Source organism: Sceloporus undulatus, chromosome 2, assembly GCF_019175285.1.
Source record: "Sceloporus undulatus isolate JIND9_A2432 ecotype Alabama chromosome 2, SceUnd_v1.1, whole genome shotgun sequence".
Taxonomy (NCBI): Eukaryota; Metazoa; Chordata; class Lepidosauria; order Squamata; family Phrynosomatidae; genus Sceloporus; species Sceloporus undulatus.
This window is the reverse complement of record NC_056523.1, coordinates 101,525,371-101,541,536: the sequence shown is the minus strand read 5'-3', so window position 1 is coordinate 101,541,536 and position 16,166 is coordinate 101,525,371.

Below are 16,166 nucleotides of genomic sequence, written 5' to 3'. Positions count from 1 at the left end.
TATCAATATGCTGACGACACCCAAATATATTTCTCCATGTCCCGGTCATCAGCGACAACGACAGATGGTATCTCTCCCCTCAACCAGTGTCTTCAGGCAGTAATGGATTGGATGAGCTCAAGTTGAATCCAGACAAAATGGAGGTACTTACGGTAGGGGCCCCCAAACCAGGGATTGGGCTGCAACCTCCAGTCCTAGAGGGGCTCACACTCTCCTCGAAGGACTGTGTTCGCAGTCTGGGGGTGCTTCTTGATCCGTCGCTTCAGATGAGGAATCAGGTGAACACGACGGTCAGGAGCGCTTGCTATCAGCTTCAGCTGATATGCCAGCTGCGCCCTTTCCTGGAACAGGGTGACCTCAAAACTGTAGTACATGCGCTGGTAACCTCAAGACTTGATTTTTGAAATGCGCTCTACATGGGGCTACCCTTGTGCCTAGTCCGGAAACTCCAATTAGTACAGAATATGGCAGCCAGGTTGGTCACAGGAACAGCAAGGAGTGACCATATAACACCAATACTGAAGTCACTCCACTGGCTGCCAATTAGTTTCCGGGCACAGTACAAGGTGTTGGTTATTACCTTTAAAGCCCTACATGGCTTGGGCCCAACCTATCTGAGGGATCGCCTGCTTCCATATAATCCACCCCGTACACTCAGGTCCTCTGGGAGGAATTTATTACAGCCCTTAAAGACCAGGTTGACGGCGACCTCCCAGAGGACATTCTCTGCAGCTGCTCCCAATTTATGGAATGGCCTGCCGGACGAGATCCGTCAAATTACCAAACTAAAGAGCTTTAAAAAAGCCATTAAGACGGATCTCTTCCAGCAAGCCTTCCCGGAATAAAATGCTCGGCCACAAATAAGATTTCCCATCCAGCGAACTCTGCCTATAATGATTTTTATTTAGCTCTTAGTTTTTAATCTTACATTGTTTAATCTTGTTTTAAAGGGGGGGGTATTATGTATATATGGATGTATTTTAACCTGTTGTACGCCGCTTTGTACACCTGGCAAAAAGCGGGATAGAAATAAAAATTTTATTTATTTATTATTAATAACCAACACTTTGTACTGCGCCTAGAAACTAATCAGCAGCCAGCATTACTTTTCCTTCCTGGCTACCCTAGGGGGATATTCCAGTATTTAGATCAAATAACATATTGCACACTTTTTAATTGGGTAAAATGTACAGTTTCCACATCAGATGTAGTGGATTGACCTTCGTGAAACAGCCAATGGCTACAGAGCAACGTTTCCACTAGGTCCCCACTAAATTTTTCTAGGCACATATTGTATCTAATATGCTTATTCTCACAACATGCATATCTGTTTAGATAGAGTAATTTAACTATTAAAACAAGTCCTTTTGTTTATAACCTAGTGAAAGAATTAGGATCAATAGCGAAAATTTGATTCTTGTTTAGGCAGTTCTGGGGCTATACACTGAAATCTGTAATTCTTTAAATAGATGTATATAATAAATAATATACTTAAATATTTAGATTAAATTTATGTATTATTCAGGATCACTGAAATACAGGAAATGCATTGTATATTTACCTTTTATTTGAAAAGTTTGAAAAAAATTCTTATTACTAATTTTATAATCTGGCATATTTAAATCATAGAGAGATGACAAGATTTAAGGGAATTAGTAAAATTAACAGAAATAATGAAATCTTAGTGTTCACTAGGGATTGTATTTGAATATTTACATCATTTTAAAGGACATTAGTGAATGTTAAAATATTCTCAATCAAAACTGATAGACTTTTTTTCCTTTGGCAATGCATTCAGGGAATAAAGGTTCTGCTTTGAGCAATTGTCTATATCCCAAAGGTGGGGGATTTCTGAAAGTCTAGGAGCCATTTTTGCTCTTCACAGACACCTCTGCTCCTAAAACCATGCTCTGTGCTCCCTGAAAACCTTTTCAGGAGGACCGAGAAACCACCAAGATAAAATTTTGGGTACCCAGGAAAGCCACAGCAAGAGAGGGAGAAAAAACAGTAATTCTGCTGCTGTTCCATGCCATTGTATCTTGGCCACTGGGACTATTTGGTTCAGGGAAAAATGTGAGAAGGCAAGTGATCAAAGTCCATACAATTATGAGTGGTGTAAAAAAAGTGGATAGGAGAAATTTTCTTCTTCTTTTCATAAAATTAGATCCAAATGTCATCTATGGAAGCTGAATTTTGGTAAAATCAGGACAAATAAAAGGAAGTATGTCACACAGTGCATAATTAAACTGTAAATTCACTGCTCCAGAATGTAATGATGGCTGCCAGTCTGGGCTACTTTAAAAATAAATGAGATGAATTAAAGAATGATAGTAGCTAATGGTGGATGTATACCAGGAGTTGGATACATGTGGCCTTCCAGATATTGTTGGGCTGCAATTCCCAGCTTTTCTCATTGTTGGTTATCCTGGCTAGAGCTGCTGGAATGTGGAATCCAACAAAATTTGAAGGATAGCTTGAGTTCCACCCCTGTAGTATACTGTCTCTAAAATCAAAGAGTAGAGAAAGGGGTAAACAAAAAAAAAAGCAAAACAGGAAATTATTATACAAAATAAACTGGGAATTGCTTCATAGTTTATTTCAAACTGTTACAAAACTCCCAGGAGTTGGAGGCAGAGCTTCTGTGTACAGCTCACACATGTACTGTAAATCTTTTCTTTAGAATTGTTCAAACTGGGAGCAACTGCTGAGAAGATCCTTTATTAGCTTGGTTAGCTCTGAGAGCTCCATCTTAGTCTCTGTTCTGTGACAGCGTTTTGTTTTGTTTTGTTTTTGCTTATATGGTCACCAAGGCTCAACACTTACTTTAACAGATACTGATTAGTCTCTTCTGTTTCTTTTTGCTGTTGATAGAGAAACTAAGCAATAGTTTTTTAGTTGTTGAGCCTTTTATTTGTGGTTTGCATTAATGTTGTACTAAGATTATTTTTTAACCTTGTTAGCTCAAGAAAGCCATGACTGTGGTGAATTTATTTCCTGAACAGTCTAGAGGTAGCAAGCTACTTCTTTATGCTATCTCTGAACGTGAAATTTACTGCTTCATTTGCTGCCTTACTGCTTGCAGAAAAGAAGATGTTTGTTTGTTCTTGATAAGGATGATGTTACAATGTATTGGATTGGAATGTTGCAAAATGCTGTAACATAATATACTTTTGGTTTCTTTTTGATGGGTGTGGGGTGTGTGAAGAGAGATGTTGTAGATCTTGTGTGCTGATTTGTTGGGATGTGTGGAGGACTGATAATCATATCTATTATTGAGCGCTGCTAAATGATGCTGTCGACTGTTACAGGAAGCTGTTTCTTGGACAGAATGCCACATTACTGCCTGAAAGGGAGCATAACAGCCTTAAAATGGCATTCAAAGCATGAAAACCTAGATAGGGTATGCTCACTGGCAAGTTGACAAGGAATTGTCTCTTTTGATTTCTGGCCTATATCACTTTAAATCAGCCTCTGTAGTACCACAACTTTCACTCCATTTTTACTGCTGCACACTGACATGATACTGTATATTATAAAATGTGACTAGTCTTATTCATGCATGTTCTTAATTAAGAAACTTTCTGCATGCCAGAGGCATCATCACAATCAAAGCCTTGAGATAGGACTTGTCCGGCTGGATTAGTCTGAATATGTATAAGTGTAGTGTGTTGAATTTTCCTTGGAACATGTTAGTTAGTTACTATACAGTGCAGATGGTTAGGCGAGCCAATGTACAGGCAACTCAGTTAACAAAGCCTCTGACAAAGAAGCTCCTAAGTCTTTTTGTGGGAGCCCAGTCCAGCCTCTCTTCTTGTGCTGTGTGTCTAGCTCAGGGGTCGGCAACCTCCGGCCCACGGGCCGGATGCGGCCCGTGCCTGCTGCCGCCAATAGCGGCTTTTTGACGCTCCTGGGCACTGCCATTTTATTTCTCAAAATGACGGTGAAGTCTCGTGCGAGACTTCACCGCCATTTTGAAAAATAAAATGGCGGCGGCCTAGAGGCGAAGTCTCACGCGACCCCAAGAAAGGTTGAGTGAGACTTCACTGCCATTGGTGGCGGCCTCTGGGAGGCCCGCTGCGGCCGCTGGAGCCCTTAAACAGGGCTCTGATGTTGGCAGCGATCCTCTGGGAGGCCCGATGCTGTCGCTGGGGCCCTCCAAGAGGGCCCTGGTGACGGCAAAAGGGCCTCCCAGAGGCCCGCTGCCGGAGCCCTCTTGGAGGGCCCCAGTGACGGCAAAAGGGCCGGCAAAGAGGAAGAGGCCTCCAGCGCTGGCGGCCCCCGCCGGCTTTTTTGCCGGCCTCTGACGGGGCCTGGGGCCCCATCAGGGGCCAGCAAAGAGGGGGAGGCCTCCAGCGCTGGCAGCCCCCGCCGGCTTTTTTGCCGACTATTTCCCGGCCTCTGACAGGCCTGGGGCCCCGTCAGGGGCCGGTAAAGAGGAGGAGGCCTGGCCCCCGGAGGGTGGAAGCTCCGCCCCTGGCATGTGGCTCCACCCCTGGAGGGTGTAAGCTCCGGCACATGGCCCCGCCCCCGGAGGGTGGAAGCTCCACCCCCCGGCTTCGGCCCCCCAGTTGTCTGAGGGACAGTAACCCGGCCCCCGGCTCAAAAAGGTTGCCTACCCCTGGTCTAGCTGGAGTGTTCTCTCCCCTCCCAGTGTTAACATTTGGAGGCTTGCTAGAGTGGGCTGGGGAAACTCACACATTGAGAGTTGAGTTGCAGCAGTGTGTCTTTAGAAAGCAATGCAATAAAAGCTTGACATGGGGAAGAATGGGAAGAATGTGTATGCAACAGGCAAGGTAAATAACTGCTTCATTAATCACTTACTGAACATCAGTGAAGAGCAGAACAGGAATAAAAGGGGAAAGGAGAGCAGTCTATCTCACAAGTACCCTGACATGTTTCACCACCAAAGTAGAAATCATAAGAAACGTGGAAGCTGTTGAAAGAAAAAAAAATCATTCCAGGGTGCATTTTAGAACAAGCTTTCACATGGTTTCTAAAATGTTCAATATGTGAGTCTGGTGACACAGTGGTTAAACTTCCAGTACTGCAACCACAAATTTGTGAGTTGGATCCCAGGGGCTCCAAGGTTGACTTAGCCTTCCATCCTTTTGTAGGTCAGTAAAATGAGTACCCACCTTGTTGGGGGGCAATTACCTTACAGATTGTAAACCATTTAGAGAGTGCCGAGTTCACTGATAAGTGGTATAGAAATGCACATACTATTGCTATTGCTATGTTTCTATTTACTTATGCAAGGCTTACCTGGCCTGGGTGTTTCATTTTCACATCTGCATAATGCTGGTTTGAAATAAAACATTTGTTCAAACATGTTGAGCTACTATTACTTTTTGTAGTGTAGGAACCTATCCCCATTCTTTGAAAGTTTCTGTTAAAGAACTAAACTCCAGGAACACATTTTCTTGTTTACTGAGGTATACCTCTTATGTACTTGTAATCCCCCCACAGATTAGTGATTTAGAACACTTGGGACTTGAGCAAGTGCAATGTGAGAAATATATTTAAAATATCAAATAATTAAATATTGAAATAATTATATTGTCCTATGAGGCTCTTGATATATACTTCCTTCTAGACAGCCATTTTTGAGGCCAGATAATTCTGCTGTGTCTTTTCATTAAGATTTACTAACTGCTCTGTTGTAGAGAACTGTCACCACAACCTCTTCTCCAAGGTCACCTATTGTGCTGAATTCCTATGTTCAGATTGAAATCTATCTTCATCACTAATTTAAAAGTGGGATGCCCTTTTTATTGGAAGTTCTAGAAACAAAGAAACCAAAGTAAAATGTTTGCCTTTGGATTAGCCATACTGTCAAAGCCATACATTCTAGGAAGTGTATATGTCTGTCTATTTTTGGCTCTACTATAGTTAATTGTACTGTTTTGATTGTCTGACTGCTTTATGTATCCCATGTTTCTTATGGACAAAGGGAGGCAGAAGGACCTGTCTTTTATTGCCTACCTCAGAATGTGATCAATACTTGCAAATCATTCAGCTGCTTAAAAGCAAGCATACCAGGACTGCAGATCAAATGCAGAGTACTATATAACTAATTGAAACAAAAGATTTATTTGACTCAGGTCAAAGTATGTATCTAAACTGGTCTATAGCCAGGATCCTTGGTTTAATGTTCATCAGTTCTCAACACACAATGTCTTTCTTTAAAATATCTTATCTGGGTAAATTTGTGAACTCTTGTACAGCAGTCGTTTTATTGCATACCTTGAACATACTTAAACAAACATATCTCAGTTAACAAAATCTGTGTCAAAGAAGGTCCTTTCTGTATCCCTCTCCCCAACATCCCCTTTTCTCCTTATCTTCTGTCTAGCTGGAATTTAAAGAATATATAGCTAGGGGATCTGTTAAAGCACAATTCCAGCATAGTAAAGAGACATAGATCGTTAAATTTGGCGACCCAAAATGGAAATCGCAAGCAAAGTGGAGATTGGTGAAAGGAAAAGTAATTCCTGGATCTATTTTTGAATAAGCCTTCCAGTGGCCTGTAGAAGGATCAAATTTTTTTTGTTTACTTATGCAGTGCTCACCTGATCTGGTGTTTTATTTCACTTGTGCATATTGTTAGTTTTGGATAATACATTTGTTAAAATAGATTGAACTGCTCATAAAATCATATGAGTTGGAAGAAACCACAAGGGCTATCCAGTCCAACCGCCTGCCAAGCAGCAACACAGAATCAAAGCATCCCCAACAAATGGCCATCCAGCCTCTTTAAAAACCTCCAAAGAAGGGGACCCCACCACACTTTGAGGGAGTGTGTTCCACTGTCAGACAACTCTTACTGTCAGGAAGTTCTTCCTAATGTTGAGATAGAATCTGTTTGACTGTAGTTTGCATTCATTTTTATGTTTGACTGTAGTTTGCATTCATTTTTCTGTTTGACTGTAGTTTGTATTCATTTCTCTGTGCCCTAGTCTTAAACAGCAGAAAACAAGATTGCACCATCCTCAATATGACATTCCTTCAAATATTTAAACAGGGGTATTATATCACCCCTTAACCTTCTTTTCTCCAGCTCCCTACCTTTCTCCTTGTAGGGCATGGTTTCCAGACCTTTAATCATTTTGGTTGCCTTCCTCTGGACACACTCCAGCTTGTCAACATCCTTTTTGAATTGTGGTGCCCAGAAGTGGACACAGTATTCTTGATAGAGTGGCACTATTACTTCTCCTGATCTGGACACTTTGCTTCTGTTGATGCAGCCTAGAATCGTATTGGCTTTTTTAGCTGCTGCATCACACTGTAGATTCATGTTGACATACCCTCCAACTGTGCGGATTTGGCAGAGATAGTCCTGATTATTGTTCCATTGTTTCCCCGTTTTAGCTGCCTTTTAAATTCTTCAGTTTCTTTCTTCTTTCCCCCTTTTCCTGTTTTGTCTATGGCTTACTTCAGTTTGTGAATACTGAGTTAAAAGTGCCAAAGTTGTTTGTGTTCAGTTAACTCAGCAGAGACAGAGGATAGGAGACAGTTGAGCCTTCCTCTTAGGCTCAGGCAAAAGCAAACTGCTACAGCTTCTCCTAGCTTGTCTGTTCTTTGCCATTTTGATTGCACTTTGATGTTACTTAGCAATATGTTTCAATTTTTTCCATGTTATTTCTAGTTCTGGTACCAGCTTTTCTGTTAGAGAAGTATTTATTTATTTATTTATTTATTTATTTACAGTATTTATACCCCGTTCTTCAGCCCTAAAGGCTCTCAGAGTGGCTTGCAATTATGATTATTTTTAATTAGACGATTCCCTGCCCTCAGGCTTACAATCTAAAAAGACATGACACAAAAGGAGAAGGAAAAGGTGGTGGGGAAGGGGATCAAGTCCAGTGGTTCTTCTCTCCTTCTGAGGCCTTGATCATGGCAGATGGACTGGAGGGAAGGCCCTTCTTCTTGCTCTGGTTAGCCCTGATGGCCTTGGGCCTGCCTTTTCACTCACTCCCAGGCCTGATGATAAAATAAATAATAAAAATAAATATAAGTTTTATTTATATACCGCCTTTCCTATAGATCAAAGCGGTTTACAGTTTGACAAATTATGTGACACATGTCACAGTACAGAACAATAAAATATTACAATCACAACTTCATACAAATCGCATAAAAACCCAGGGCAAGTACATATAGCTAAAAACAACAGATTATGGGTAGGAGGGTTCATTATCTAAACCAAATCAGAGGGGAAAGCTACTTGAAAGAGGTGAGTCTTTAATGTCCTCTTAAAGGTTTCTATTGTGGGGCAAAGTCGGATCTTCTCTGGAAGTGCATTCCAGAGAGTAGGGGCTATCGAAGAGTAAGCCCTCCGGTGAGTTGCTGCCAGTTTTACCCTGGGGCAATCAAGCAGAAGTTTCTCCTTTGTTCTGAGGGTGTGGGGCGGATTGTGTAGGGAGAGGCGCTCCCTTAAGTAACTCGGGCCCAAGCCATATAGGGCTTTATAGGTAACGACCAACACTTTGTATTGCACCTGGAAGCTAGTAGGTAGCCAGTGAAGAGATTTTGAAATAGGTGTTATATGGTCCCATCTGGGGGTACCTGTGATCAATCTGGCTGCAGCATTCTGCACTAGTTGCAGCTTCCGAACCTGGTACAAAGGTAGCCCCATGTAGAGCGCGTTGCAGAAATCCAAGCGAGAAGTTACCAGTGCATGTAGTATAGTTTCAGGGTCCTTTCTGTCCAGACAGGGGCGCAGTTGGCGTATCAGCCGAAGCTGGTACCAGGCACTCCTGGCCATCGCATCTACTTGAGATGATAATTGTAGTGATGAGACCAGGAGTACCCCCCCAAACTGCGAACTTTATCCTTTAGGGGAAGAGTAACATCGTCCAGGATAGGGTGACAAACTTCCCTGTCTGGGCTTGGGGTGCCTATCACAAGTACCTCTGTTTTCTCTGGATTCAGCTTGAGTTTGTTTTCCCTTATCCAGTCCATTACAGACCCCAGGCAGGCATCCAGAGGGGAGGTGCCATCCTTAGTCACTAAATCAGTCAGAGACATGGAGAGATAGATCTGGGTGTCATCAGTGTACTGATAACACCGTGCTCCATGCTTCCAGATGATCTCTCCCAGCGGCTTCATGTAAATGTTAAATAGCATGGGGGATAGAATGGCGCCTTGAGGGACGCCAGATGTCAGTTCCCTTTTACGGGAGCAGCTACTCCCCAGCCTCACCGACTGGAACCTTCCCGAGAGGTAGGATCGGAACCACTGGAGCGCAGTGCCCCCCGATACCCAACTCTCCCAGGCGTTCCAGAAGGATACCATGGTTGATAGTATCGAAGGCCGCTGAGATGTCCAAGAGCACTAACAGGGTCATTTCTCCCTGTCAATGCCCAGACAGAGATCATCGACTAAGGCGACCATGGCAGTCTCCACTCCGTGTCCCGCTCTGAAGCCAGTTTGAAATGGGTCCAGAAAATCAGTTTCATCCAAAACTGCTTAGAGTTGAAAGGCGACTGCCCTCTCAATCACCTTGCCCAAGAATGGTAATGGGGAGACCGGTCTATAATTGCTCATTTGCAGGGGATCAAGGGAAGGTTTCTTTAAAAGCAGTTTCACTATACTGTAGCCTGTTTCAAAGGCGATGAAAATATACCTTCCCGAAGAGATGTGTTAATTATAAGATGTAAAGCAATTTTTATAACATCTCCTCCCTGGACGGTCAGCCAAGAAGGGCAGGGATCGAGAGGACATGTCGTCCTTTTCACTTGACCAAGAAGCTTGTCCACGTCCTCGGTATTAACAAACTCAAAACGATCCAGAATAACCTTGTTTCCAGAGACACTGGAAGCTTCTGCTATAGGTTCTCCTATAAGACTGGCATCGAGATCGGCCCTTATCCGAGAGATTTTATCGGCAAAAAAGTCATTAAAAGCGTCACAGCAGGCAGAAATTGGTTCTAATAAAGGGTTCAGGGTGGTCGGTACTTGTGTTAATTCCCTGACCACCCTGAACAGCTCTGCTGGGCGCGACTCTGCCGATGCAATCCGTGCAGCATAGAACGAGTTCTTTGCTGCATTGATTGCCACTCCGTAGGAACGTAACATGTTCTTATGGAGTGTCTTGTCGGATAAGTTCCAATGTTTCCGCCTGTAGCGCTCTAGTCGTTGCGCAGCCCGCTTCATCTGCCGAAGGTCTTTAGTATGCCAGGATCTTTTCTTCGGAGCGGGCTGGTAAGGACGCTTGGGAGTGATACTATTTATTACCCTGGTGAGGTTTGTATTCCAAGTATCAACCAGGGTATCAGCAGAATCGCCATCGTTCCCAAACACAATACCTTCTAAGGCTTCTTGGAACCTTTTGGGTTCCATCAGCCTTCGAGGGTGGACCATTATAATAGGTCCTCCACCCCTGAGGGGTTTCTGGATCGTGGCCTTCAGTCCTACTTTGACCAGGTAATGGTCTGTCCATGACATGGGAGAAATATCATTTATTTCCACCCACGGATTTTCTCGGTCCGTACTAAAGACTACATCGAGTGCGTTGCCTACACAGTGTGTCGGACCCGAGACCAACTGGGACAGGCCCATGGCTGTCATGGATTCCATGAACAACTGAGCCGGCCTCGAAGGGGATGTTGCGGTCCCCCAAGACTATAAGCCTAGGGGACTCCAACACCAGCTCCGAGACCAGCTGTGTCAGTTCGGCCAGGGAGTCTGTTAGGTTACGGGGTGGACAGTAGACCAACAGAATCCCCAGACTGTCCTTGGCCTTCAGGGTCAGGTAAACACACTTGTCTCAGTTTCGAGACTGGGTTCCTGGTCAAGGTGATATTACTTTTATGGACCAAGGCCACACACCCCCCTCGCCCACTTTCCCTAACCTGCTCCTGTACTGCATACCCAGCTGGGAGGGCTTTTGTCCAGGCCGTACAGCTGTTCTCTCCCAGCCAGGTCTCTGTGCTGCATGCCAGGTCAGCGTCATAGTCATCCAGTAAATCATAGATGATATGAGATTTATTTTTCACCGACCTGGCATTGCATAGGAGCAAGGTAAGGGTCTGTGGTGATGGCATGGAGGGAGGGCTCTTCTTCTTGAGGTTAGGTCTGATGGCGTTGGGCCTGCCTTTTCACTCTCTCCCAGGCCAGATGATGACATATGGCATGGAGGGAAGCCTCTTTTACTTCAAGCTAGGCTTGATGGCATTGGGCCTGCCTTTTCACTCCCTCCCAGGAATGTAATGGCCAGGAATCTGCTTAATTAAATGAAATATACCTGTTTTACAAGTTGTATTGCCAGTTGTTATTGTGTTGGTGGTGTGCCTTCAAACTGTTCCAGACTTAGGACAACCCTAAGGTGACTCTATCACAGGGGTTTCATGGCATGATTTGTTCAGAGGAGGTTTGCCTTTGTTTCCCTCTGAGGCTGAGAGAGTGTGACTTGCCCAAGGGTCATCCAAGGGTTTCCATGGCTGAACGGAGACTCAAAACCCTGGTCTCCAGAGTTGTAGTCAAATGCTCAAACCACTACGCCACTTTGTAACTATTAGCAATTGTAGACTGTGGATTTGAATCCATAGTAATTTGAGCCTAAGTAATTAAGTAAGGCATAACTGTGGACACTTACATGATGTAGTGTGAAATAAATTTTCCTTCTGGTTCTGTCCCCATGCCATGCTGCATACTTTTCCAGAGAGTGGTGGGAAAGTCCTTATGCTTGGGCACTGTGCCTAACAAAACTGAATGTGATTGTTTTATTTTAAAAAAACACACTATAAAGGTTGTAAAATAGCTGGACAGACTGAAAATAAAAACAAAACAAACAAAACCCACAACTTAAAATAGATAAGTGAGCTCAAGCCAAGCTGCTTACATGCACTGGTGTCATCCAGTGTGGGAGGCTGGGCTTATGGAGATGGTAGCTGCTAGGAGGGTGTGTGTGCTCAACCTTCCTAATTGCTGCAGCCTTGTTCTCCTCATGAGGAGAATGGGACCATGGCAAGGAGGTGCAAGGAGTGCACACTCAGCCTTCCTCGTTGCCATGGCCTCATTCTCCTTGCACTCGGGGTAATTTTAAATTAAATAAAAATATTTTCATGAGGAGAATGGGGCCGCAGCAGTGAAGTTCAAGGGGGGGGCAGGTATCACCCCTCTTCTGGGGTGTCACCCTGTGCATACCTCAAGTGATGCCACTGTGTGCCACCTTCCTCTGAGGAGTGCTGTTTCTAAGTGTTTTTATTTAATTTCTATTTTACTTTTTATTTAATTTAAAATGACCCTGAGTGCCTTTTTTAAAGCACAAAGGTAGGATCTAAATGTAGTAAATAAATAAGCATGCCATTTTGCTCCTTGATTACTATGATCTGAACAGTGAATCCTTCCAGATATCTGAGAACAAAAGGCAATAAGCTATATGATACAGTAAGGTTTTATTACCTTGTTTAGGAAAAATACTCTGCTATTTATGCTTTCTTTAAAACATAGTATTCTTTCAGGGATTGCTCAGAAACCTATGAATGTAAGGGTTTGGCTTTCAGACTTTGACTATTTTCTCTCTTGTAATTTTGGAAAAGTGCTTGTTTATTGTAAGGTAATGTTACAATTTTTTCTGCATGCTTCAGACTCATGGAATCCTCATCTTTAAAGAAACACAATATTTCTATTTTCATGTGTTGAAGCAAATCTGTAAAGGTAATTGCAATGGCTTTGTTTTGATGACTGGATTAACCCATGTGTTTATGGAGCATGTTAGGAACAAATATTGGTAGTAGCGAATACTAGCTACTATATTTCTTTCAAGGGTTGTACTTTCAACTCTGTGTCTGTATGCATGAATATGTAGGTGATTATGTGTGTTTCATGAGAGAATTCAATGTTAGTTTCACTTTACAGAGCCTGGGAGCCAGGCACAGCAACTGAGGAAATACAGTGAGCCCTTGATATTCACAAGTTCGATATCTGCAGATTTGAGCACTTACAGACTGAAGCAAAGAAACATTTACCATATATACTCATCCATAAGTATAAAACTTTATGCCCAAAAATTGACCCCCAAATCCTAGGTCGACTTATTTATGGGTTAGTGTGGTAATGTGATAGCAGCTCTTTCAGATTTCCCCACACGGTGAAAGATAGTTTCTTTTTCTCTTCAGCCAAGCTGAAAAGAGCCCTGAGTGATTAACTGCTGTTAAACAAACAGAGATCCAAGATAGTTTCTTTTTCTCTTGCACCAAGCAGAAAGAATCTTGAGTGATTAATTGCTTTTAAATAAGCAGACCCTCTCCCGCCACGCTGGCTGGCTGAAACCAACATTGAAACAAATAGCCTCAATTAAGCGTCTCTCTTGCTGTATTCATACACACACACTGAAGGAGCCTTCATGTTTTTCCCTCGACTTATCCATGGGTCATGTCAAAATCCATAATTTTAGCCCCAAAACCTGCCCTTGACTTATACATGAGATTGACTTATAGTCAAATATATACGGTACATTTTTTAACCTGAGATAGAAAGACTGAAAAGCAGTCTCAGCGCAATAGCAAAGGCTGCTGCGGTAAGACCTGGGCAAGCTGATGCCTCCTTCCACCATGGAAGTCAATCCCACCATAAAGCCACAGTCAGAACAAATCTTCCTCACCACCTTCATGCCAAAATTTAAACTCAGCCTCACTCTGTTTCCCAGTTCCTCATAAGAAAGCCTCTGCCAGAATTTACACTTTTGCCTTACTTTGTTTCTCACCTTCACAAAAGGAAGCCTCTGGCACAATTTAACCCCTTTTCTGCCTTGCCCCACTCCTTCTGCTGCACCTCCCTGAGGTGGATCAGTGGCAAAGGGGTTTAAAATCTGGCAGCGGCTTTGTGAGGGGAAGGATGAGAAGGTGGGAAACAGAGTCAGGAAAAGGTTTAAATTATCGCAGTGCCTTCATGATGGAAAAGTGAGCAACAGTGCAGAAAGAATGCCTTCCTGGTGACCGAACCTTGTCACCCAGCTAATTTTAAATGTTAAATACAGTGCGCCCATGTTATACACGGTCTTGAGCGTACGCGCTCAAGCTGCGGGGAGCGCGCAGGGCACAAGGGACGGCGTGTCCCATTCACATGCCACCGCGTCACCACGCACGAGCCCCATTGTTTCTAATGGGGCTTGAGCATAGGCGGACTTTGCCTTACGCGGGGGTGGTGGTGGTCCGGAACGGATTCCCCGCGTAAGGCAACGGCCGACTGTGTTGACTTAAGCATCCACATTCTGGAACCAAACCCCCATGGATTCTGAGGACCCACTGTAGTTCTTCAGCATACTTCATAAATTCCAGGTAGTGAGATACAGTTTACCTGTACCATATACAATTGCTTGTTCTTAAAGAATGAAAGACCATATATTTCCTGTGTCTTCCAAATAGTGATTCCAAATTCCCACAATGAAACAGACATTGGTGTTAACACACATTGGAATAGTGTGGATATATACATACATAGATGCACAGATGCATGTGTGTGTGCACAGACACAGACACACACACACATTATAATATTGCTAATAGAACCGCAATGCTAGTATTTGTAATGGTACTATATGTTGATCTACAAGGAATCCTGGACTTTTCGACAAGTGTATAATGAATATGAAACCCAGTGCTGCATCTTTGTGTTAGGAAAAGCTTCCTCTGTTGAATTTTTGACGTGGAATTCTTTCTGCTAGATAGATCAAAAAGGCTTATCATTTCTGATTCAGAACCTAGTTAATTAAATAATGATTAGAGGAGAATAAATTTTAATTAGAAGTAGCAGTTTAAAAATGCACACCACTCTATCTGTTACTGAAATCAGTATGACCTATTTGTGGAAATATAGAGTGTCTTTGAAGCGATCTAAATACCTTAAAGGCACCAGGGCCTGTCTGATCTTCTAAGCTAAACAGGATCAGTTCTGGTTAGTACTGGGATGGGAGACTTCCAACAAATACTAGGTGCAGGAGACTATATTTTACAGGAAGGAACTGGCAAAACCATTTCTGAGTATTCTTGCCTCAGAAAACCCTATTGAAATTCATGGGGATAGGGAAAGGGAGGGTTAAGCCTCCCTAATATAAAGGGATATTATAAGGCCATTCAATTAAGATATGTAATAGAAGGTATGTTAGGTACATCAGATCTGGGCTGGTTAGTAACAGAAAAAAAAATACATATGAAAATAGGGAATATTTTCTTTAAAGAATTTAGTAGAAAAGAAATTAAAGAAATTGAAAGCCCACTTATGAAAAATATATTAGAAATATGGAATAAATATAAAAATAATTATTGAGTGAAAATTCATTGGTAGTACAAATAATAATGTTAAAGTCATTCCCAAAGAATTTAAGAAATTTATTAGATAAGCAATTAAAGGAAAGGAAGGAAGATAAAATAGAAAATTGGATAGAATTAAAAATAGGAAGAGAAAATATAAAAGAGAAATTTAGGGGAATAAAAATGTCATGGTTTCATTATATGTAAACAGAACAATGGTTCAAAAACTGGAAGAAAAAGGATGTAGAAAAGAAAAAATATACGTAATTTGAACAAATAATTCAGAATGGAAAAGAACTAGAGGAAAATGAAAATATGAAAGGAATAACTAGCAAAATTTATAAAATATTAATGGAAAATAAATATTGCATGAAGTCAAATTTGGCAGAGGTGGTGGTGGTGGTCACCATAAGTCAACAGATAGCTTGAAGGCACATACAGAGAATGTATTTAGGATAGGAGGAAATGAAGAGTATTCCTGTTTGTGAAAATAATTCCAACTTTCTGTGAATCTACCCTGTCCCTTCTTTCACCCTATTCCCCAAACTTTGTATGTTTTTTCTGATTCCTCAAAGATGAAACAATAAATATTTCATAATATTTCAGCTTATTCAGTCCAATTGATCCTTCTGGTCATGCAGCCAGAACTGTATTCTGCTTTTACACGAACCATAAGCAAACTAGGACATCTCTAGTGAAGCATTTTTGGTTTGAGATGTTTTTGCTTAAATCCTTGTTTCTTATTTTCATACTACAATAGAGACAGCCAGGAAGGAATATCAGGAAAAGATAGGAAAGAATCTTTGTGGCCAAAACTGATAAGACAGCATCCTGTGTTTTTATATATGTGTTAAAACAGCCTATTATTATTATTATTATTATTATTATTATTATTATTATTATTATTATTATT